A 26845-nucleotide genomic window follows, 5' to 3' on the forward strand; every position below is an offset into this window, starting at 1 on the left:
TAGAATAACAGCAAAAGCCCATGACAGAATGATTAACAAAAAAGGACTACTCATTAAACTAACATATTTTTTAAAAAGTTTTACATAAAATGACATAAAAAAATTCCAACATCTGAATTTGTTGAACAACATTAAAAATTTTTGTTTTGATGCTCAGGCATAACAACTACTTCTTAAGTAAAGTAAAGTAAAGGCCCTCCCGTTGATCATCGATTTGCTCGAGTGGGCCCAGTAACGTCTCCATTGGAGACTTTGTTGTTACTGTGTCTGGCATATCGAATACTCTTGGTAGCTTGCCGGGCTCTCCGAGAGGGGCGGAGGAATCGAACTCTGGTCGGCCATGTTGGCTGCGTGCAAGGCAAACGCCCTACCCGCTGTGCTATCGCTCCAGTTCTTCTTCTTAATACACATATAAATATGTTAAAACTATATAAAATATAATATAATTTTTGACCCACACCTGGAAGTGCTCAGGACTTACTCCTGGCTCTGTGGTCAGAGATCACTCCTGGAAGTCTCTGGGGACAATATAAAATGATGGGGATTGAACCCACGTCAGTCACAAGCTTGGCAAATGCCCTACCCACTGAACAATCTCTCCAGCCTCAACTTCTTCATCATTTTCTTCCAGAGTTGCTACCCTATTACACTCCTTGGAAATCTTAATAAAGAATATTTTTGTTGTTGTTGTTGTTTTAAGTCACACCTGGGAATGCACAGGGGTTACTCCTGGCTCTGCACTCAGGAATTACTCCTGGTGCTTCTCAGGGGACCATATGGAATGCTGGGAATTGAATCCGGGTGCTGGGAATTGAACCCGGATTGGCCGCGTGCAAGGCAAATACCCTACTAGCTGTGCTATTGCTCCAGCCCCTTGATAAAGAGCCTTGACTTCTAGAAATTTCCAGGGTTGATAGAATTTCCCAAAGTTGCCACCTACAACATTCTTGATAAAAATGAAGATTCCTGGGGGTATGGTGCCACCAGCAGGTCAATCTGTACCTGTGAGGTGAGTGCATCAGCAGCCTGACGGCACTGTCAGACTTTCAGTACCCTGAAATTGCTGCTGTGCCTTTGGCCAGACCCCAAAAACTTGGGGCAAAGTTTTCCAAGAAAGTAAACGGCCAAAAGTTAGGTAGGTGGGAGACACACCCACAAACCACCTCCGGCTCAGTTATATAATTGGAGGCATGGCCTCTCTGGTTCCTGATCAAACTGCTTAATGGCCATGAACCCAGAGTCTCAGAAATGAATTTCGGAACCCAAAGGCTTTTGGCAGAAATGAGTCCTGTTCCTGCAGTAGGTTACTGGCGCTGGGCCACTCCAGGTGGGAATAGGTTTCATGCCTTGGCCTGTTCCCCCTGGTGGCCTGGTGACCGCCATCCTCCAGAGGCCACTGGACAGTCAGGTTTGAGTCTGCAGTGATGAGATACACGGGGCCTCACCACATGGGGATGGAGTCGACTCTTTCTCCCCATCCCAACGAGACCACAAGTTGCCACTTACAAATGGCCTATCTGGCTCCTGATCAAGCTGATTAATAGCCATGATACCAGAGACTCAGAAACAAATCTTGAAACCCAGTGGCTTTTGGCAGAAATGCATTTGGACTGCATACAAGGTGGCCACTGGCTCAAAGATTATTGGAAAGCCAGGTATGAGCCAGTGGTGACGGGGCAACTGCAGTCTCATGGGAAGGAGGGTGGTACCGGCTCGTCCTTCACGCCCTACCGAGGTCACGAGTTGCCCCCCACAAGCAGCTCTCTGGCATGGCCATGGCTCCAGAGGCAAAAGGACTTAATCCAGAACCAGGCAACTTGTGGCAGAAGAGTGAATGGACCATGTGTTAAACTACGGCGCCATGCCTCCCCAGGAGGAAAAGGGTGTTACTCCCTTCCGCCTTTCCCCCCACCCTGGCAGCAAGGTAGCCACCGCCTCAGAGCTTATTGGAAAGCCAGGTATGAACTGGTGGTGAAGGGGCACCTGCAGTCTCATGGGAAGGGGGATGATACTGGCTTGTCCTTCACACCCTACTGAGGTCATGACTTGCCCCCTACAAGCGGCTCTCTGGCACAGCCATGGCTCCAGAGGCAAAATGACTTAGTCCAGAGTCCAGCAGCTTGCAGAAGAAAAGTGAATGGACCATGCGTTAAACTACGGCGCCATGCCTCCCCAGGAGGGAAAGGATGTTGCTCCCTTCCACCTTTTTCTGCCCTTTTCCACCCTGGCAGCAAGGTTGCAGCCACCTCAGAGCTTATAGGAAAGCCAGGTACGAGTCAGCAGTGACGGGGCAACTGCAGTCTCATGGGAAGGGGGGTGGTACCAGCACGTCCTTCATGCCCTACCGAGGTCACGAGTTACCCCCCATGAGTGGCTCTCTGGCACGGCATAACACCAGACACACAGAAACCAATCTCGTAATCTGGCTCTTTGCAGAAATCCAAAATCGTGGCTGCATGACATTATATGATTCTCATAACCAGCTATAGAAAACAAAATATTTCACAATGCCTTTTCAGCAATTCTGATAGTTTGGGGGGAAATTCTAAACAATAATGGTGCATCTTTTGTTGAAATGATGAATGTAATCAATGTAGAGAAGAGTTAAGTAGAAATCATCTGCCTAACTGGCATTTGGAGGGGTGGTGAAAAATGAGTACTGGTGAAGGGAAAGGTGTTTGATCATTGTATGACTGAGACTTAAACCTGAAAGCTTAGTAACTTTTCCCACAGTGATTCAATAAATAAATATAAAAAGAAAAATAAATAAAAAAAATTAAGGTGGAGTTCATGCCCAATTCCAACAGCTAATCAGTGGCTGAATAAATAGCAGTACTCCTACAAAAAAAAAATGAATATTCCTATGCATTGTCCCATACTGTTCAATGCACTTACTTCTTGTTGGGAGTCCCATGACCTTGTTCATCTCTTGAGCTCTAAATTAAATAATAAAGAATTCCACCAGTTATTGAAATCATTCCATATTTACTATTCTTAATATTTATGTTGAATGAGTTAGTGTATCTACGTAAATAAGCCTGCTTCTCCTGATAACAGGTAATTTTAATCAACCAGGAAAGCTTCACCTTAGGGTATCAGACTTGTGGAATGGAGAAATTGTATCACTAAAATTCCTGCTGATAAGCAAAGGGTAGAAAGGCATGCCAAAACTAGCATCCAATTTATTCCCCTCCACATGAAAAGAAACCTCACTAGAAAGAAAAAACAAATATCTATCACTGCCTTCCACAGATATCCTCATAAATGGTTCCTGTTTTTTGACCATACCCAGAAATTCTCAGAACTTATTCCTGACTCTGTGCTCAGGGTTGACTCCTGCAAGTGTTCAAGGGAATGCTGTGGATTGAGCCCAGGTTGACAGTGTGCAAGACCAGCACCCTACCTGCTGTACTATCACTCCAGCCCAGAAATCTAAGAAATTCTTATGCACATTAAAAATACTTTATAAAGTCATATTATTTCCCCATTCATGCTTAGCTGAGTTTCACATGTGTAGGATAACACTCTTTCGTCCTTCTTTAGGTAGCTTAGGTTTGTCAGGTCACACCCATCTAAGGACACTGAACTTGTATTGTAAGCAATGTCCTTTCTGTGTGGACACAGGAAGACAGTTAATATTATGCTTTGTAACTTGGGAGTTGATTGACTCCAAATAATATTTACTCCTGGGCATCTGATTTCTTGACTCAGTTGCCCTTAGTTCCTAGCACCCCAAAAGCAGGGTCCCGACAAGGGACTGAATGGACCCAGGGCAAGCTGTGAGCTACCCTGGCATCAAAATGGGCCAGGCCAAAGAGCCACGATACTCAACTATAAGTTGAGGGCATGATCATGGACAAATGCTGTCATGATCCAAAAGTAAGTAACGACGAGACTAGGACCCTGCTGGAGCTAGGAAGATTAACCTGACCTGAGGACTGTGGAATGTATAGTGAGATGTTCTCAGGAAGAACCAAACTAAATTTATATCTCTTACTGTGCTCATACAGAATAACATTGCTAGAAATATTAGAAGTAGATTTATTACAACTATTTAAGTAGATTACTAACTGAGGGAAGAACACACCCTTGTTGGGATCCCACCCTTGAGCGGATCTCCTAGTAATCTGAAGTAATCTCTGTAGATGAGATTTTATCCTTGAGTTAATCTCCTGGAGGAGTGGTCTTACCTCTCTTTGTTGATTTGTCAGTATTCAACCCACCTTTATGTCACCGCCTTATGTGACTGCTATATAAACTAAAAAACGTAAGCTCGGAGAAGAGAGTTAGAAGTGAGAGAGCTCGGGCTCCAGAGATCCAGAGTCAGAGCCAGAAGGAGAGAGGTTCCAAGATTGGGGCCCAGGAGAGAAGGAGGCAGAAAAAGACAGGAGTGAAGAGGATTGGAATAAACTACTATTGATACAGACTAGCCTGGCCCTTGTTTCTTCTTCTGTCTGCCCTTGGCCAACAGCCGTTCCGATCCAGGCCACACACAGTGGCTCAAGAGCACTGAATGCAGGCGGTGAGACAGTGCCATCCTGTGAGCCCGTGAACACACAACCTTTGGTGTGATAAGATTTTACACACGTGTACAATATTTCAACACCACCAGTGTCAACTTCCCTCCACCAGTGTCATCAAGTTCCATCTCACCCCAAGTCCTCCTCTTAAAAGGCACATTTTAAAATTTGGTTGTTGTCATTTGAATTTCTTACAGTATTGTTGGCTCAATAGCATATATATATATATATATATTTATATATGTGTGTGTGTGTCTGTGTGTGTGTGTGTGTCTGTGTGTGTGTGTGTGTAATCTCTATAGTACCAATAGTACCAATGTGCCCCGAATTCCGGATTCATACTAGCCCTGTTAGCTTCCATCCCTCTTACTACCCCCTAAGTTTCCTTCACTGTCCTTCTCATTTTTTTGCTCAGGAGTTAGGATACTCTGGGTACAACCCCTTCGAGATCATGCATTTCCTTTTCCCATTATTCTTCTATTTGCCACAAATAAGTGATGTTCTCTAGTTCCATCCAATGTGCTGCAAATTGCATTATTATATCATTCTTTAGAACTGTGTAGTATTTTATTATAGATATACATATATATCATATTTCCATTATTCATCTGCTGCTGGGCTCCTAGATTATATATCCTAGCTATTGTGCTGAGGGCTACAATGAATAGTGATGTGCATATGTCCTTCTGAAATACTGTTTCAGTGCCCTTCAGGTAGATATCAAGAAATAAAATTGCTGAGTCATACGGCAACTCTAATTTTACTTCTCTGAGAGCCCTCGATACTATTTTCCATAGGGACTAAACCAGACAACAGTTCCACTAGCAATGAACGTTGAGTTTCTTTGTTACCATATCCTCAACACAGATTGTTCCTAGTATTTTTGACCCATGTCATTCTATTTGGTGTGCAGAAGATTTGGATAACACTGGCATCTTGACTCGATGAAGAGCATATGTTTCATGTGTCAATTGACCACCAGAGAAATGCTTGTTCATTTCCTCTCATTTTTAGATAGGGTACTTTAAATTTTTTTGGTTCATCTTTGTGAGTACATTATATTCCTGAATATCAATCCTTTGATGTTTTGAGTGGAATATTTTTTCCCAGAAGGTTAGCAGTCTTTTCCTTCAGATATGAAGATGGAGTGAGATGAAATGTGGTCATATTATCTAATTCTCCCAGAATCCTGATAGAACAAAAAGGCAGATGAAGGGTAAATTCACTTTCTCTGTTTGAGTTCAAATATTTATCTTCTCCTGCCTCCTACTCTTGAACATTGGTTCTACTGGTTCTAGAGCTCTCAGTTGAACTCAGAGCTTAAATCTATTCAGTCAACTAAATTCTAGGCCTTCAGTTTGGACTGAATACTGACCAGCTTTCCTGATTCTCAGACACACGTCTTGGGGATTCTTGGCTTCCATTACTGTGTGAACCAATTCTTATGACTAATCTATTAATAGAAATTTTCATAAAAATATGTATGTATTATACATAGTCTAAGTGTAAGAGACAGGAGAAGATAAATGTTTGAATTCAAAGAGGGAGAGTGAATTTGATCTTCATCTGCCTTTTTGTTCTATTAGGATTCTTGGAGGATTAGATGATGAACTACATACCAAATCATACCATCTTCAGATACAAAGGATAATTTATTCCTAAAGCATTGTAGATACACCTAGAGATAATGTTTGTCAACATTCTAGACATCCACATCTCAGTTAACATATAACATTAACCATTGCTTCCTATAAATGTTATGGCTCTAGCTGTAAAGTGACATGACGATGTAGCCAACCTAAGCAAAGCTTGCCTTTATGCCAAATAATGACCATTATCAGGGTTCAAAAAAAAAAAAAATCTACTAATTGCTTACTCAGCATTTAGCTGTAACTAATCATGAAGTATTTAATTCTGTTGACTATAAAAATGGGTATCATTATCTTTCTCCCTTTCCATCCAGACCCATTCTAGCTCCTTCAGTCTTTGATATTGGGCTCTTATACTGCCGTAAGAATCTGATTAGACTTTCTGATATTTCACTGGGGTTGTAGGCTCTTGTCAACACTAACCTATTATGGTGCCCTTCGAAGTACTTTCTCTCCAGTGTTGTGGTGAATTGGGAGTTCTTATTTAGCATTTATTAAATAGTAAATAGCTAATTACTCAAAGTACCTATTTACATATTGAATTTATTTTTCTTGGCATGTTTAATGTCTGATTAACATTTTCTTCCTACAGCTGTAAGATACTTACACAGAATAAAACATTCCCTTATTTAATCTCAAGTGGAATATACGATAAGTGTGATCATTTTAATTTGTGTCATTTATTAGCAGGAGAGAGATATTGTACAGGTGGGATGCTCCATCACATGCCAATTAGCAGGTGGCTTAGAGGGCAAGAGGGAAAACTCTTTTGCCAAGGGGATTATAGAAGTCACAGAAGTAGAAGTTCAACTATAGGAAAAAGAGGGGAAATGACATTGGGATGCCTGGTTTTAAGAGACTGGGGACAGTACTTAAAGCTGTAATGATAACACTGTACAGAAACCCTTAAAGAATATCCTAAACAGGGCATTGGGCACCAAAGTTTCCTTTTCTAATGATGTAAAATGCAGAAAAAGAAGTAAAGGAGAAATTTCTTATCTAATTAAGCTCATTACAGAGATAAGGGGACAGGGGCCCAGAAAAGTCATACCTCATTGTAATTTAAGTGAGCCATATAAACACACATAAAAAGATGAACCTGCTCTCTCTTACTCAATGAACATATTTTAGAAACCCACATGAAACATTTATCTACAGTATACTTTTCTTAATTGGCTCAATGATGGCCCACACCAGGATCCTTTAATATACTTCACTTATATATGTGTAAGTTTCAAATATGTTTTTTTTTAAAGATCATGTCATGGCAGGCTCACAAATATATTTAGAGAAAGTGAAAAATAGAATAAGATCACCAGACAGTCCATGTCTTCAGAATATGGAGCTATCTCGATGGGAAAAGTGGCCAGTCATGAAAAGGTGCTGGCTTTATTATGCTGCACTTACCTTAATTTCTTCAACCTGTTTGTTTACTTTTTGATTCTTGGAAGATAACAGTTTTGCGTTGAGGCATTTAGACTTAACTCAACGTTTCCTTGATGTCTACCCAATTCATAATGGTTTATTCTTATGCCTGGTTCATTTGCAAAGCTAAAATAATGCAAAGCTTGATATATAAGTACCAGACAGAAACTGACTTTGTTACCTGGAAGCTTCTGTGTGCGTCCTGGGATAATCAAAGTTCTAGACTCCTCAGATAGTTCTCTTTCCTTTCACTCCTCCTCCTTCACAGACACACACCTCTGTTCTTGTTCTTTGCCTTTGTGTTCTTTCGATAAGTAGACACAGGAGGCCACTCTCCTGTGCATTGCTACCTGTACATGAGGCCTAAATGGCCAACGTTTCTTCTTCTAGAAGAGAGAGCAGGATCTGGGATTACGTGTGTGTGTGTGTGTGTGTGTGTTTCACTTAGCACTTTTGAGAGCAGGGAGATGGTAAGAGCTCTAGGCAGTGCTAGAATGTGACACACTGTATTGAGTCGTTTGATTGCTATGATTTGAGGAGGAGGACGAGGAGCAGAAAGAGAAGGAGGAGAAGGAATAAAAGGAGGAGGAAGAGGAAGGAAGAGAAAGAATAGGAAGAGGAAGAAGAGGAAGAGGACAAACCACACTCCTCTCAAACTCACTATACCCATGACCGCCAGCACTGTGTGGGCTGTATCTATAATTTACAATTACATTTTAATCTCATGAAAAGAAGGAAAAGAGGAGGAGGAGGAGAAGAAAGAAGAGGAGGAGGAGGAGAAAGAAGAGGAGGAGAAAGAGGTTCCACTTGGGTTCTATCACATTTGGAATATATGACCTCTCTTCTGTGTGATCTTGGAAGACAGTGACCTGAAGTTCCCAGATCCTTATCTTTTCTAGGAATTATTGCCTCTGAAGATGACTTTCTGACAAGTTTCAACAGTATTAAAAATGCTCAACTCATTGCTCCTTTCCTTATTAACGATCCGAAATTGAGCTCAGACCCTTCCATTTGTAACAGAATCCCCTCCTTTTGTGCAGCAGCTTAAACTTTCCGAAGTTATACTGAAACTACATTGAATTCGCTGAATCTACTCTTTGCTGCACAGGGTGGCTGTTTTGATACACACGTTTTACCAAGTTACTGGTCCTTTATCTAGCAGAGCAATAAGTTTAAAAGATTAATTACATAAGTTTGATACCTTGGGTTATATAAAAATTAAATGAGTTCCCTGATGTTATCAGTTCTATAAATCCAAAACTTTGTTGTATTTACATAAAATTGTAGGTTCATAAAATTTCATCCTTCTTATACTCAGTCCCAGAATGATACTATGAATATTCTTCTCCTGGAGTTCTTGATGATCCAAAATATATTCTTCATGGAGATGGACTGATAATATTTTGAAATAAGGATATGCTCTCCTAACCTACAGATATGATTGTTACATATTTAGTACACAAGATATTTATAGATGAGACATTAGTTTAGGGGAAGACATAATGAGAATGGGATACTCTCTAGTCTTCTGAGGAGAATGAGTGGGGGCATAATGGAGGAGAAATTATCAGGGGTGATTTTCAGTTCAGTGCCAGTAATTGCTAGACATCTGTGAGTGTCTCTCTGATGGACATGAAGTTACAGATTCTGATAGGGATGATAGGGATCTCACTAAGGAATGAAAATGAGCCACAACTATGCTACTGGAAAACTACCCCATCATCTAAAATTCTTGAGGGTATCAAGAAGGCCACAAAAATGACTCCCTGAATATCATTAGACCTCGAAACCATAGGAAAACAATTTTCCTTCAAAACGTCTTCAGCATTGTTTGGGGAAGGGAAGGATCTACTTATGTGCTTCTCAGTCTAAGAAAATATTTTGGAGTAAGTAAGAAGTAGCTAGGAATCATTGTTAGAGTAAGTCTTGGAGGCTGGAGAGATGGTACAGTGGTTAGGGTGCTTGCTTTGTCTGTACCAACCTGGGTTGAATCCAGGCACCACATATGGTCCTAAAAGCTCATCCAGGAGTGCTCCCTGAGAATTAAGCAAGAAATAAGCACTGAACACTGCCTGGGGTGTACCTTTCCATCAATAATAAAAGAGTAAATCTTGGTTTGCTGAATTTGTCTATGTCAAGGAGAGTTGGAACAAATGAAAGCCACAGGACTAGGTTGATAATGATGTTGTAATCAGAACGTAAAAAACCTGGTTTAAACACATGGTTGAATTTGGAATATTTCCTTATAAAAAATAAGCCAAAAAATAAAAAAGAAGGACATCATTTTACTATCAGCCAACTCCAGGAGTATAAAATTGTCCCCGATACACCCCACAAATTCTCATGTCTGTGGTTCTCACTTCATTTTCCTCTCCTTCAAAAAGTCTCTCCTAACAAACCACACTGCTTGCAAACTCACAATACCCATGATGCACACTTACTGCCAGCATTTTGTGGTCTGTATCTATAACTTGCAGTTACATTTTAATCTCATGAAATGAACTGGAGCATTTTTTCAGTCTTATTTAAATCACCAACATTAGTTCAGAGTCTATTTTGTATTAGTGAGTGCTTGACACTCTGATAAAATACAGCTTAGTATACACATTGGTCATTAGACTGATTCTGATATTATCATTGCCTTTTTTAATATATATCTTGCATCCTTGGCATAGCATATGGTCCCTGGAGCCCTGCCAGAAGTGATTCCTGAGCACAGATCCAGGAGTAAGCCCTGAGCCCAGCCAGACGTGACTCCAATGCCCCTCCCTCCACTAATTTCAGCTAGTGAAATTAGGTATTTTGAACATTGATATGGTTCTTTACCTATTTGTTTCTTGTTTCTATTAAGTCAGGTATCTGACTTCAGAGAGGCAGCAGAAACAATGCATGTATTTTGGGTTTTTGTTTGTTTGTTTCTGATATTTAATATTATATTTTACATAAAGAGATGCACAGAATAATTGAACAGATATGAATTCTATAGATGAATGGTATAAAAATAAATAAACAAATTATCAAATGGATCTTTAGAAATGAGTCTCACACATACCCAGTTAAGTTTCATGCCAGAAAATTTTTACTTGGGGGAGGAGTCAAAGGAATCATTTCAGAGATCAACTCCACATCAGATCTGTCTTTCAGCAGTTCACAATCTAAACCCAAGCTGGTACTAATGTTGTCCAGTGACCTACATATCTCTCCAAGGCTTTGTTCCAACACTAGCTTTTGTATTTCTGAACTTCAGGGTCCTCTTGTCTAGACATTTGAATTCTAGTGCCTGACTTCCTCATGACATTCGAGTCCAGTTAAAGGGATTTGGACTTTTCTATAAATATTCCTGATAAAATTAATTGTTGCTAAACCAAATAAAACTACTTCAATCAAGGAGCGTGTGATAGATTCGTACAGCCCGTGATTCCCACCTGAGCCCAGGTGTCATATTCTTTGCCTATTTTTTTTTTTTAAGTGCGAAAAGCACTCAGAACACTTACAGCTTGTCAAATGATAAAGGCTTTGGAAAATGTTCAGATCCACACATTGCAGTCTCAGTTCTTTAGTAACACAAAAAACCACCGTCTTTGATTTGTATAGCTGAAAGTCTGCAAAAACGGATTTTCACTTGGGGTTTGCTCACAACTTGGAAAGAACTTGGAACATGAGTTGACAGGGGTGAAAAAAAGGTGAAAGATAAACCGTGTGGGCCGGAAGCCCGGGCAGCTCTGCTCTGGGCCTTCTGCAATCACTGCAGAGAAGAAATTCAGTGGATAGGATCAATAATTCAGTACGTGGTGGGTTTTTTTTTTTTTTTGGCTGTAGTAGATACAGTTCTTAAAAACAGTCTGCTGTGACATCTTTCGTATTCACACTGTGGCAGGGTCTTGCTTTGGTGGCAAGGGAGAGGGTTCCAAGAGGAAAGGAAATTGGAGCCTGCCTCTTTAGATGGAAGACAGCTTCCGTTTCAGAGCCACCAACGCAGAGCAAAGCGGTTGGCACCAGGCAGCTGTCGTCGGCAGCAGACGCTGCTCTGCATATGGCTGCCTTCTCAACTTTCACGCAAACAGGTTACTGAAACCTGCCTACCTGTCTCCCATCAGCTGGTGTGTACAGTACACAGAAACCGGCGATAGGAAAACAGCATATCTTGCAGGAGAAAGACATTGGCGCTTTGTTCTTTGGAGTGTTACAGCTCTCTCCCACCTCCAGAGTTTTAGAAAAACTGTGTTTTTCTAAAGTCAGATTCTTCTCACGTGGCAATGTATAGTTTGGTCATCAGTGAAGCCCTGGGGTTCTGGCTTTCTTTCCTCTCTGACTTGTCATTCTGTTTTGCTGGTACTGGAAGTGTGAATAGAAAAGCTTGGCTCTCTGAGACTGGGGGTACAGGCAACTCTTGAGTCATAGGATTGGTTGAAAGGCAGCGTCAGTCTCTCCATCCCAGATGGAAGGGAACTGCATGCCTCTAGGTCCCGAAGTTAGAAGGGAAAGGAGTCTCCAGGAGGGCGCTCCAGGACCCGTTTTCTTTATCACCAGCTCTCACCACGCTGATATGCTTTCGACATTTGTTTCCACAAATGATTTAGCTTTTAAAAAATGTCTGAGGGCAATAAATAGATCTTAGACTCTGAGAACAAAATTGTAAGTTACCAGAGGGGAATGGGGAAGGCAAGTGGGTGGTGAGGAGAGTGGAGAACAATTTCATAGTGATAAATGATAGTAGAACTTGGGTGATGAGTGGTCTATACATATATCAAGCATTAAAGCTGCTTAGTAATGCAAACCCATGGGTGCATTCATTAAAAAACAAACAAACAAACAAAATCTAAAAATGTGAGAGAAGTTCCAGATTCCACCTGTATGCAATTATATAAGTGATGTAATGTGGCATCTCACAGTATATTTATATTTTTAGTTTCTGTTTAAAGTTTTGTTCTTCCTATCTTGGCCTTATACTAATTCTTTTGTTGTTTTTTCATTTTTTTTGGCTTTTTGGGTCACACCCAGCAATGCTCGGGGGTTGCTCCTGACACTGCACTCAAAAACTACTCCTGGTGGTGTTTGGGGGACCATATGGGATGCTGGGGATCAAACCCAGGTAGGCCATGTGCAGGGCAAACATCCTATCTGCTGTACTATGCTCTGGCCCGTGCCTTATACTATTTTGACTCCTCTGAGATTCTAGTTTCTATGGCAGAAAATCTGGTGAGAAGAGTGTGTTTCTTCTTGCTTTTCACTGCAAAGCTGTGTTACTTTTCATCCCAGTTTAATTTCTGAAAGAATGGTGACACCAGTTGAAATTCCAAGGGTACCTAAGATCATCCTCAGGTTCAACATTTAAGTAGGTGAACTCAAAACTCACTAAAAACCCTGACACTCACAGTTATGTTTAATTTTAAGGAAGGTACTTAGATTAATGTCAGTTAGGAGGAGAGAGCCAGGGGCATTTCCTGGAGAGGAACATCCATCTATTCTCTTTCTTTGTGGAGTTGTTTGGACTGTGCTTATTTGCAACAATATGTGAAGATAAAGAGTGTGGACAACCCAGGAAATCTAGCAATGTTGATAGATGGTGTCCAGACATTTCTTGGCCTCAGGCATGTCGACATGATTGGCCACCCTAGACTAATGCCCCTGTTGATGGGATGGTTCTGAGGCCCCTCGCCATATGTCATATTTCCAGAATAGATTATCTGCCATGAACCAAGTTTTTAAAGAGAGAGTTTTATCAGGCAAGTTTAGAGATTTCTTCCAATGAACTAAGGGCAGGTGCCAAACCTATCTTTGGGACAGAGTTACCTTTTGCTGCAAAGGTATTTTATGCCTCTAGCTGAAATTGTCTGGTAATTTTGCTGCTTCACTAACTCCACTTTGATCTGCCATTTTGTTTCTTTCTCTTTACCACTTTATCATTTCTTATGCTAATTATAAAACACATCAGTGATGGTTGGTAAAGCTTTCAGGAGAGCTGAGACTGGTAGCTCTCTGGAGTGCAGATTCTTGATTATTCTTTGAAGTGCTAACAGAACATACTGTAATGTGAATCCTAATTAGACTACACTAAGTGTTAACTAATTTTCACTAGGAAGTACACGAAAGCTAACTTGTCAGTAGTATACTACTGCTGCAATATTTTGAAGTATGCTTGAGACACTATGAAAGACCCTTCTAGAATAGGTATTTCTCCATGCCCTTCACTTTTGAAGGTTCTCCTAGATTCTTTGATGTTCTTATTCTTCTTTTTCTACAGTGTGCTAATTTTGTCTGAAGACCTTTTGGGTCCTTAGATCTACTTTCTCTACACTATTTTATTATTCTCATATAGATCTTTCTCAACAGACCCTAGAATATACTCACAAGTGGAAAAGCATCACATATTCTTAAAGTTTGATTGATGGATCATGGAAGCATAGAAGGCTTCCAAATCCCACAAGTTGCAGCTTTATATCTGAATTGAATTTCTATACTTGGGGCTTATAATACTGTCCTTAATCCATAAGAAATACTCAATATAGGCTTTTTGTTGTTTTGTTTATTGTGTTTTTAGTAAAGCATTATTGTTAATAATGAGAGAAAGAAAGAGAGAGTGATAGAGAGAGAAAAGTGCTTTCCATGGTGTATGAGGGGGGAGGGGGGAGTGTTGGGGGTAGAAGTATGATACCTCATTCTCATTTACCAGGACTCAACCATTCATACTGTTTTACAAGCTATATTAGAGTAGATTCTCACACCAACTGGTTAAAAATTCTGTCCTTATGTGCATGTAATATATTGCTTGCCTATGGGTGAAATTACTAGGACTATTTAAGAATTCAAGATTTAGGTATGAGTTAAAAGAAAAATGTCAGAAACAGAAGAGATAAGCATCATGCCAATTAATAAAATACAAATTTCTGTCAGAGAAAAAAGTACAGGGCCAAACCAATGATGCAAGATTTAATGACAATGTAAGGTCCAGTATTTTTTTGTGAATTTATGTGATGCTTTGCTCTATAAGCTTAATTTACATTTAGAAAAAAACAAACCCAGAATCTAGATGTAATTTTCCTAAAGTAGTTTGTGAGTAGGTGGTCAACACCAGATGTTAGTAAGATCCTATTTCTGATTCCACTTGTTAGAATCATATCTATTTTTAGTATCCAGTACCAGGTACTTTTGAAAGAATATTGAATGAATGTTTGTTAAAATATCTTTTAACCATGAAGGAATAAGGGTTATGCAGGCTGTAAGAACCACTGCATAAATCACAGACACATATATCACACAAACACACGTAAACCTAAGCAAACTCACTTATCCACTTACACACTCACATAAGTGCTGAAGAAGTTTAGATGGATGTGTTTCTTGTGGACCTCAAAGTAAAGGTTTTGGTGTCAACGTAATAAAATTTTGTCTGATCTAAAAGAATAAATAAGTATTACAGATCTTAAAGCTATTTAACAGAATGGTTTATCTCCCCTTTTGTGCTACAATATTTTAATTTCCTTTTATAAACTATTTAATTTTAGATTTTTTCCCTGAATTTTATTAAAGCACTATGAGTTTCAAAGTTATTGATAGTTGCGTTTTTGACATACCATATTCCATCACGGATGCCAGAATCAACTTCCCTCCACCAGTGTTCCAGGGGTCCCTCTCCTACCCACCGACACAGCCCCAACCCTAGCCTGCCATCTTGACAGGCACTAGGTGAGGAAATATAGTAATTTTAAAGGGCGGAGGGATGCCTAGATCATCCTTGGACCCAGAATATAGAGAGAAGGAAAGAAACACAGTGAAAGAGAAGGGAGATGAGAAGCAATTGGGGACAGGAGTCAAGTGAATTCAGGTACATTGGTGGTATTAGGGAATGATAGAGCCAAACATTCTTTTTGCACACGGGTTGTTTTGCACAGAGTTTGCACAGAGTTAACAAGACCTTGCTTTCTTCTTCTTCTTCTTCTTCTTCTTCTTCTTCTTCTTCTTCTTCTTCTTCTTCTTCTTCTTCTTCTTCTTCTTCTTCTTCTTCTCTTCTTCTTCTTTCTGTGTAATTATTTTAGTGTAGGTTCATGTTTGATACCACCACTCTGCTTGCTTTGTATGATTGAATTTCATCTCTGAGATTCCCTCTATTGTCAACTTCTTTCTCCCCATAACATTGATGTGAACAGGTGATGCCATTCTTTGGGGACATTTTTAAAAATTACTTTATTAAAACATTAGTTTAGTTACATATGTTCAATATTCCAACACCAATCTCAAAACCATTTTACCTTTCGACCACCATTATTTCCAATTTTCCAAACCACCCCTTAAACTACCCCCATTGCAGGCCCCCAGTAATTTATTTTACATTTCTTATAAATTGCTTGGGCTGGAGTGACAGCACAGAGAGTAAGGCAGGTGTTTGCATTGCACATGGCCGACATAGCCCTCCCAGGTTCGATTCTTCCACCCCTTTCACAGAGCCCAGCAAGCTACCAAGAGTAGCTTGCCTGCATAGCAAAGCCTGTCAAGTTCCCTGTGACATATTCAATATGCTAAAAACAAGTCTCACAATTTGTTGTGAGATGTTACTGGTGCCTGCTCAAACAAATCGATGAACAATGGGAGGACAGTGCTACAGTTATAAATAATTTGCTAAAAGGATGATTAAAATAAGTTTTCTTAGAAGAAAGTGAAAATTGTTGTATCTTAGCATGGAGTATTCTGAGAGTATTCCACCCGCACGGAAGAGCCTGGCAAGCTATCTGTTGTGTATTCGATATGCCAAAACCAGTAACTACAACTGGTCTCATTCACCTGACACTGAAGGCTTCACCAACATGGCAGCACTGAGAAGGATGAGAAAGGAGAGGCCGACAAAATCTCAAGGCCGAACTAGGCTGCCACAATGAAGGAAGACAAAAATGATCGTCTGTACTTTCCATGCACGTACGCTAGCATCAGATGCATCCATCGAGGACCTGATGGTACAAGCGCGAATGATCAAGTACGACATCATTGGTCTGACCGAGACAAGAAGGCACGAATCTCACCATGCCGTATTCGACACTGGAGAAGAATTGTTCCTCGGAACATGCAATAAAAGAGGTGTTGGAGGCGTCGGTGTCCTTGTCAACACAAACTTGGCCAAGAGCATTGATTCATTCGAATGCCTAACAACCTGAATCGGACGTTTACATTTGAATAGATGTGGCTCACTGCCTGCAGTTTCTATCTTCGTTGTCTATGCACCAACATCTCATTATGATGAAAGAGAAATTGAAAAGTTCTACATGGAGCTGGAGAAGTTCAATAAAGAAGACCACACCTTCTACAAGATCATTGTGGGTGATTTTAATGCCAAGATAGGACCGAGAAGATCAGCTGAAGAACTTCACATCGGGACCCATGGCCTAGAATGGAACAAACAGGGTGAGAGACTGTCTGAGTTCATCATGTCGACCAAGACCATCCATGGTAACTCACAGTTCCAGAAAGCAGAATTTAAACATTGGACATGGGAGTCTCTGGTGGACGATTCCACAACGAAATAGACCACATCATATTCAATCAACGGTTTTGCCTGACCGATGTCACTGTTGTTCCAAAATTTCAAATGGGATCGGACCACCATCTCCTTCGTGCAAAATTCTACTTCACAGAGCGGGGAGAAAGGGCTGAAAAGTTTAAAAAGAGAACTCCCAGATTGACCACCAACTGGGAACTCTTTGGCACTATTGCAGCAACATGGGAAGATGCCATTGTTGACAACATTGACGAGGAATACGATCGACTGGTTCAGCACCTCCATGAATGTGCGAGGAACGCCAAGAGAGAGATACCCACAAAAAATCGCCTGTCTTCGAAAATTCTTGAGCTAATTCGCCAGCGTGGTTTGGCGCATGCCTCAGGCAACTGCAAGCTAACGACGTCCGAGCTCGCAAAGCAGTGCAGAGATGCGATCAAGGAAGACCTCAAAGAGAGAAGAGCAGAAGTACTGGTAGATGCGGCAGAAGCTGGAAAAAGTATTCGTAACGCCCGCCTGTCCTTCACCAACTACAAGACCAAGATGACTGCCCTCCGACGTCCTGATGGATCCATCACATCCTCCAGAACGGCAATGGAGAAGATTATCCATGACTTCTACTCAAATCTCTTCGATAGCCATGTCCACTTGCCGACATACCAAATTCCACAGGATGGATATGTCGTTCCCAACGTTCTTCCTTCCGAAATCCAACACGCCATTTCATCGGTAAAGAAACGAACAGCACCCAGCCCAGACAAGGTCAGACCTGAACACCTGAAGAACCTGCCGTCAGTACTCATCAATACACTGGCTCGGCTCTTCATTCACTACCTGTCTGAATGCAAGGTTCCGTCCCAGTGGAAAACCAGCAGGACCATACTACTGTTCAAGAAGGGAGACATCCATGACATTGGCAACTATCGCCTGATCTGCCTATTGTCTGTCATCTACAAGTTGTTCACTCGAGTCATCCTAAATAGGATTGGCAGAACACTAGATGAAGGACAACCATGCGAGCAAGCCGGATTCAGCACCATCAACCATATCCACACGATAACCAAGCTCATTGAGGTTTCTCGGGAGTTCAAGATGCCGCTCTGCTTAACGTTCATTGATTTAAAGAAGGCCTTCGATTCTGTTGAGACGGAAGCAGTCATTGAAGCCCTAGCCAATCAGGGCATTCAAGCCCAATACATCAGGATCCTCCGTGAGCTGTATTGCGGATTCACTACCAGGATCTCACCATTCTACAAAGAAGTGATTGTTGATGTCAAGAGAGGGGTTCGGCAGGGTGATACCATTTCACCGAAACTCTTCAGTGCCACCCTCAAGAACATCATGCGACAACTGGAATGGGAAGGAATGGGAGTGAAGATAGATGGTCGGCAACTACACCACCTCTGCTTTGCTGATGACATTGTTTTAATAACACCAAACATCAGCCAAGTGGCACAAATGCTGGCCGACTTTGACCGTGAGTGTGGAAAGGTAGGACTACAGCTGAATCTTACGAAGACAATGCTTTTGAGAAACAGCCTCGTTCCTGATGCCCCATTCGCTCTCAACGGAATGACCATCTCTGAACGCAACAACTATGTGTACCTAGGTCGAGAAGTCAACATGACAAATGACCTGGCACCCGAGCTGCGCAGGAGGAAGAGAGCGGCTTGGAACGCCTTCAAGAATATCAAAGAAATAGCTAAGAGGATGAAGAACCTCCGGCTCCGGGCACATCTCTTTGATTCCACTGTTCTTCTTGCATTAACATATGCCTCAGAGACCTGGGCCCTACGCAAACAAGATGAGAACACTATTCAGGTCTCCCAAAGAAGAATAGAAAGAGCTATGCTTGGAATATCATGTTTCACTCAAATGAGAGAAAGAATCTGGAGTTCTGACATCCGTCGACGATCAAGAATCAGGGATGCTGTCTCATTTGCCAAGGTGTCAAAAATAAGATGGGTTGGTCACGTAATGAGATTTAAAGATGACCGCTGGACTAGACCTGTTACCGACTGGATTCCATGGGATGTCAAAAGACTGCGTTACCGCCCACCTACCAGATGGTCAGACTTCTTCGTCAAGATCATGAATGATCGGTTTGAGGCTCTTCATGTTCCCAGAGCGAACAGATGCCATTGGACTACACTAGCACGGGACAGGGACAAATGAAGATGTTACTGGCGCCCGCTCGAGCAAATCGACGACTATTGGGAAGTTAAGTGATTAAGTGATTAAGCATGGAGTCCTGAAGCTCTTGCATAAGGTATTACTAAGATGTGGTTACAGGTTAAACTTACTGTGTTCATATTTTGTTATTTGAGATTGGTTGCCTTCTACATTATATCCTATCAAATCTGGTGTGCTACTCCTGCTTTATAAGTGTTGAATAGAGTTTGAGATGTTGTGTGGACAAAATTGTGGTTGAATGCTCTGGGTGTCCAAAAATGTTTAACAGGGTAATACAGCTGTAGTTAAATTCTTAACTGACCGGCAACTTTGGGTATGTGTGTGACTGCTGGGCTTCTGAAATGTAGGGAAATGAGGCGTGGGGGTAGCCCATCCCCAATGCCATAAAAGCCGGAGATTTCAGTCACAAAACCTTCGTATTTGAGTTTAAAACAAATTTATTTCTGGATGAGGTTCATCTGGGCAAGACCATAGCAGTGGAGTATGGCCAGGAGCCTGGTGATGATTGTGGAGTATGGAGGATTTTGGCTGCCAGGGCTCTGGGCAGGCACGTGGGCTCACCCACCCTCTGGGTTGCCCTGAGACATCTCATCTTTGTGACAAAATCTGGAAGAAATTCTGCCATTAGTTGATCTCTGTCGAGATTTTTTTTTTTGAGTCTCTATATTCTGGCCAGTGAAGAGCTTACATCGGAGACATTTGTCTGGTGATTTTTTAGTTTGGTTTCGGACCTACACCTGGCATTGTTCAAGGCATACTCCTGACTCAGTATTCACTCTTGGTGGGGCTTAGGGACCCTACGGCATGCTGGAGACTGAACCTGGGTTGGATGCATGCAAGACAGGAGCCCTACTCTCTGTACAGTAGCTCTGACCCATTTTTTTTATGGTTTTGTCGCACTTTTCTTCTGTCCTGTATGCTATAATAGGTCTCCTAGTTTTGTTCTAGAATGGGAACAACAATTTTGATCTGTTCTTTAACCACTCCCCCATACACACACACACACACACACACACACACACACACACACACACACACACACACACCCCATCCCACCACTTGAAAGCCTTGGTTTGTCTTAGGAGCTGCCCTCTGCTCCTCCCTCCCTTGCATCTGCCTCCACTTGCCACATTTCAGGAGCCTGCTGTGCTAAAGCCCATGAAAGTGGCAGTCACTGACAATTTTATACCATTCCAAAACCCAGGGAAGTTGCACCAAGGGAAGGTTTATCCTGCAAAAATCATCCTCCAGAAAAGGCAAAAGAATTCAGCTCTTTATGAGCAATTTCGAATTCTCTGCCGAATGGAGCCGAGAAATGGTGCCTCCGTGAGCTTGGAGCTTGGCATGTATTATATTCTCAGTGGCTGGGAATGGGACAAGAAAATTTTAAGCAAAACTTAAATGTGCAGAAAACTAGCTGCATTTATCCCAAACTGGGCTCCTCTTGCTAAATTAGCTTATAATTCTAGTAAGGTCCTCTCAAATATTCCATTCTCTTCTCCCAGAGAGTTGGTAGAGAGGGAGTGAACAGTTACATGACAACAAGAAAAAGCATTAGCTTTTCAGACTATCCTTGTTCCACATATCTTTACTGGCCTTAGATGGGGTATCTATCTCCTCTCCTTGAACCGTGGTCTGTGGTCTGTCCGTCTGTCTGTCTGTCTGTCTGTCTCTCTGTCTCTCTGTCTCTCTCTCCTATGCAAGTGCTGGTAATGGAACACTGTGTGTTGCTCTTCTGAACGCACTGTTCTGCTTCAGACTTCTGGATCATATATTGTCCAGGTTGGTATTTCATATCAGTTCTCATGAATTCTTTGAAGCTCCCTGGTGTTACCTATCTGGTTCTGGATTTGAGCTGGGAATCTTTATCCTGTGCTACAGACTTTTCTGTCCCAAGGGGTGACAAATGTCTCGTTGCAAGTTATAGTCTAAATTGTTTGCTCCTTCTGTATCTATCTTGGGCAGATGGGGGGTACTAGGCTAAAGGAATGTTTCTATATCCCATTCCTTCTCATACTCTGGAAGACATTGGTTAGGTCATCCTGACAACCAACTTCCAGGTCTATTGCTCAAAGCACAAAGCAAGTAAGGTAGAGGTGAGTTGGAAGTACCCTCCTTATAGAGGTGATTCTTATAACATGCTTTAGTTGGACTCCATGGGGATTGGTATTTTGAATGAGTAGAAGATGTTAAATATTTAATGAGTATGAAAGACTATAAAAAATCTCCCTAATACCAAGTTCTGTATCCATACATATATAGTAACTATCATATTTTCTGACTCTCTTGATCAGCACCATTCAGGAAACTTAAGAAATCAAATTTCCTAATAGTCCTTGGTGGTTAATTTAAATTTTATGTTATATATTCATGTGTTTATTTATAACAAGTAACCCAAGTTCATTTCATTTTATTTTTTCCTTCCTTTCCCTTTGGTACTTATGTTGTTGTTATAATAGCAACAACTGGAGTATACACACATAGAAAATACCCCCATCTTCATTTTTCATATTGCTTCCTTATTTAATTTATTCCTTTTATGACTGCTGTTCTGTTAATAATAAATTGGAGCGATAGCACAGCGGTAGGGCGTTTGCCCTGCATGCGGCCGACCCGGGTTCAAGTCCCAGCATCCCCTAGGGTCCCCCGAGCACTGCCAGGGGTAATTCCTGAGTGCAGAGCCAGGAGTCAGCCCTGAGCATCAGCGGGCGTGACTCAAAAAACAAAACAATTTTTTTAGGGCTGGAGCGATAGCACAGCGGTAGGGCGTTCGCCTTACAAGCGGCCAACATGGCTGACCCAGGTTCGATTCCTCCGCCCCTCTCGGAGAGCCCGGCAAGCTACCGAGAGTATTCAATATGCCAAACACAGTAACAATAAAGTCTCCAATGAAGACGTTACTGGGCCCGCTCGAGCAAATCGACGATCAAAACGGGAGGGCCTTTACCATCCTGATTAGGCTCAAATGAGACATTTTCACTAAGACTGTTTCAAGGGTGAAGCACAGGGAACATGAATCACGTATTGATGACTATGTAAAGGTGATTCTTATTGACTTCTGGTGTACTCTTATTTGTTTGAAGGTTTCCTACTTTAATTTCAATTTCTCTTGGATTCTTATTTAGACATGTGTTCTCAACATGTTTTAGAGGTCATTTCTTAGATTCCATAGACTATAGCATACATGTATTTAATTAACATGGGATGATAGATGCTTTGGAGAGTGCATTTTTCTATCTTGGAAATGAAACTAAAGTTACTATTGTTTGCTAATGAGTTTTTGTTGATTGAAGAAGAAATAGTCACAACTAGACTACTACATCTTGATTCAATTTTTCCCCCAGTGACCTTCACATTTTTCTGTCTTTTTGTCCTGAGCATCTACATATGTGCAATCTATCCTATCAACACTATAGATTCTACATAAGTAAATGCAAATATTAAAGTTTTCCCTTTTTTTGTTAACTAGCATACATGCACACACATATATATACAGAAATAAAATTGAAAAATAAATGAATTCATTCACTCAACTTTATGACACTTTCAAATAGCAGTTAAAATTAACATAGAAATCATTATTAAAGGTTATATCCATGTATAAGAAGACACATATATGAACATATAGTACATATATAACTTTACACACATACTTATGTATACTCTTGTATTATATACATGTATAATCCACATAGACATGAATATGCATATGAATAACCCCCAAAAAAGCTAGTTTTAGTTCAAGGTGAACTGTGCAATTGACTTTATCTCAGAATTAAGGAAATGTGAGAATAAATTTGTATTATATGGGATAAAGTGTGTGAAGAGAAACTTCTTTCTCCTTTATTCTCTTCAGTAAGTGGCCCTGATGTGTTAATAATTTTTAACAGAGTGATTTTTTTCACCAAGAATAGCACATTTAAAGCTCTTCGGTGTGGGGACATGTGGCTTGGCTTCACTGATCTGCAAACAACACCCCCTTTGAGTACTATTATCATCCAGACGGTTTTCTTACTGAGCAGTTATGAAGGTTTATGACCAAGTTATAAACAGGAGAAGGGAACTTATGTTAATGAGGTCAACACTTTCTGTTATGTCTTTGACTTATTAAACACTCCCCCAGAGGGAATACCTTTTCCAAATGGGCTAAACAGAGAAACTTTTAACTATTAAAGACTTAGCTGCAACTGTACTTGATAAAGTAGAGCTCTGTCTAAGCTACATGGAAGCATTCAAAGGTACCTGTTAATTTAACTGTTTATTAACTTAACTTATCTTTGGACATATGTAGACATTCTTATAGCCATTTCTGGGGCTACCATAACAAAACGACATGGTCAGGGGTTCAAACGACTAAATTTTTTTTTCTTTTGTTGTTTTGTTTTTGGGCTGTGTTCAGAGTTTGTTGTTAGTTCTCCTAATTCTGTGCCCAGGGATCATTCCTGGCAGACTCAGTGAACTATCTGTTGTGCTGGGGATCAAACCTGGGTGGGTTGCATGCAAAAAAAAAAAAAATACCCTACTCTCTAAACTATTGCTCCAGCCCCTAAGATTTATTTTTTCACAGTACTGTAAATTAGAAAGTCCTAAAGCAAAGTACCAAGGTTTCTAATCAATCAAGTTTTCTAGGGTGAGCTGTCTTTCAGACTTAAAACATATATTTATTTTTTAACTGAATCACAGTGAGATACACAGTTACAAAGTTCTTCATGGTTGTGTTTCAGTCAGATAAATTCCAACACCTGCCCCTTCTCTTTCAAACTTTTAAAAAGATGGACTTTTCACTGTGTTCTCAAGAGAAAGATGTATCTCTACTTCTAAGGACACTAGTCCTTTTAGGAAGTATCTGTTATCTTGGCCTCATCTAACCCTAATCACCTCCAAAATGACCAATATTCAGATGTAGGGCTCCAATGTCTGAATTGCAGGAGCACACAAATCTCCAGATTTTAACAGTTTATATGGAAAGTGAGCAAGTAGGAGGAAAATGCTGTGTCTCTTCTGTTAGACCCATTAGTTGATAAAATCAGCCTCCAGACATTTAGGTTGTGTGTATTGTATTCTCTGGTTGCTTGTTTCTATATCCAGGAAATGCTTCTGGTTTTGGCCTAGTGATTATGAGTGTACACTTCACCCGACAGAGTAAGACACGTATCATAGAAGAGCTGGAATATTGAGTGTAAGTAGACAGTTGCTATACTTTAGCTTTTTCTACCCCAATGGATACGGTCACACTAGTTGAAGTTTTGTTTTGAATGTCTAATATTTTGGACTGGAGTGATAGCACAGCGGGTAGGGCGTTTGCCTTGCAACCAGCCAACATGGCTGACCCGAGTTCAATTCCTCTGCCCCTCTTGGAGAGCCTGGCAAGCTACCGAGAGTATCTCACCCTCACAACAAAGCCTGGCAAGCTACCCATGATGTATTTAATATGCCAAACACAGTAACAATTGTCACAATAGAGATGTTACTGGGCCAGCTCGAGAAAATCGATGAACAATGGGAGGACAGTGACAGTCTAATATTTTATCACTTTGCAATTGTAGTCTTAGTTCAGGTTATTATATGAGTGTGCACTTCACCCAACAGAGTGAGAAAGATATAGAAATGCTGGAATATTAAGTGGATGGTAGATAGTTGATATAGTTCAACTTATTCTACCTCAATGGACAAAGGCATGACAGTTGAAGTTTTGTAGTGAATATGTAATTCCTTACCACTCTGCAATTGTAGTCTTATCCCTGGATTTGCATAGTCTTGATAAGGAAGTTGCTGGGTTTTCAGTTGGGTGGGTTGGGCAACCAGGCAGCTGCTCATGCATACCAATTAGGGTTTTGTTGATGCAAATTTTGAGAGCCCTTTAAAAAATTTAGCCCTAAGTGTCTACTTTGAGCTTCAGAATGATATGTGATAGGAGACCACTTAACCAGAAAGTTTACCCCTAATTTTAGTTTCACCTGAATTAAAGCTGGCGTGATAATGCATACTGCTGCAGATATTAGCAGACTTAGCGCAGAAAGAACCTGAAAGTAGGTACAGCTCAAGGGAAGGAGCATAAGAAAGTCACTGGTGGTTTTGTGTTGTTCTCAAATTTTCAGGAAATCACTGATGAATATTAGGGTAAAAGAGGTAATTTGCTTCTTTACAGGAACACATTTTTAATGCCATTTATTTCCAACTTTGGCAGCTTAAAACAATCTGCCTACATACAAAGGAAGCAAAACATAACAAAACAAGCTGTTTGGGGAATTGATTCTCCAACAAATCCCTTTTGTAAGAGTCAGGTCCTCCAGTTTTTTTGTTTCGTTTTGTTTTTTCATTTTTGAAACAGAATGCTTTTTCTCTTCTGCTTATTCCTAAAATCTGCTGAAGTGTCCAATAAACTAGGGCAGCTGAATAGGTACTGTGCCATTTTGTTCTGGATATGAGATCCCCCCACCCCTCCCTTTCCTTCCTTTACCTACCCTCCCCCTTTCCTCCTCTCTTCCTCTTTCTCCCTCCTTCCCTCCCTCCTCCCTCCCTCTTTCTTTCTTTCTTTCTTTCTTTCTTTCTTTCTTTCTTTCTTTCTTCCTTCCTTCCTTCCTTCCTTCCTTCCTTCCTTCCTTCCTTTTTTCCTTCCTTCCTTCTTTTCTTTTTTTTTTTCTTGGCTTTATTTACAGATCACTGTATCACTATCATCCGTTGTTCATGGATTTACTCAAGAGGGTTCCAGTAACGTCTCCATTCATCCCAGACCTGAGATTTTAGCAGCCTCTCCTTACTTGTCCTTCCCAACAGTGTCATACTGGAGGCTCTTTTAGAGTCAGGGGATTGAGACTCACTATTGTCACTGTTTTTGACATAACAAATATGCCACGAGTAGCCTGCCAGGCTATGTAATGAGGGCTGGATACTCTCGGTAGCTTGCCGGGTTCTCCAAGATATTTACAGATATATTTACAGATATATGCCTTTATTTACAGAATTACAGAAAAGCTCCTAGATTATGGTCTGCTAAGGAGAAATCCCGAACATACTTATTTTTAATTGAGAACTTTTTTCATGCCTAGGCAACCAATGATCCAAGTGGTCAAACCCCAAGTAACGCCATCTGGTGCAGATGTACCCATGTATGTGTATGGCTTTCTGTGGAAACAAAGACCAAGAACCAAAAGGCTATAAGGTGTTTAACAGATGCCCAAACTGGATGATCTGTTGGTTCCATTTTTATAAAGCCTCCCTTTTCAATCTTAAAAACAGTAACAACAAGTGTCACAATTTGTTGTGAGATGTTACTGGTGCCTGCTCGAGCAAATCAATGAACAATGGGAGGACAGTGCTACAGTGCAGTAACTCAGTCTGAGACAATAGTGAAAGCTTTGGTTAAAGGTTTTGTTGTGTGGCAGAAAGATCCCACACAGATAAACAAGATGATCTGTTCCTGCTATGTCTTGAACTTCCTTTGAGGCTGCAGATAAGGGTCTTAACCTGGGGGAAACCTGGGATAAGTTAAATTAATGATCTATGTACACTTTTCATATTCAATGTTCAATGATTCTGAGGATTCTATGAATAAGTCAGAATGTTCTTAG

Source organism: Sorex fumeus, unplaced genomic scaffold, assembly GCF_029834395.1.
Source record: "Sorex fumeus unplaced genomic scaffold, SorFum_2.1 ptg000094l, whole genome shotgun sequence".
In the NCBI taxonomy this organism is placed as follows: domain Eukaryota; kingdom Metazoa; phylum Chordata; class Mammalia; order Eulipotyphla; family Soricidae; genus Sorex; species Sorex fumeus.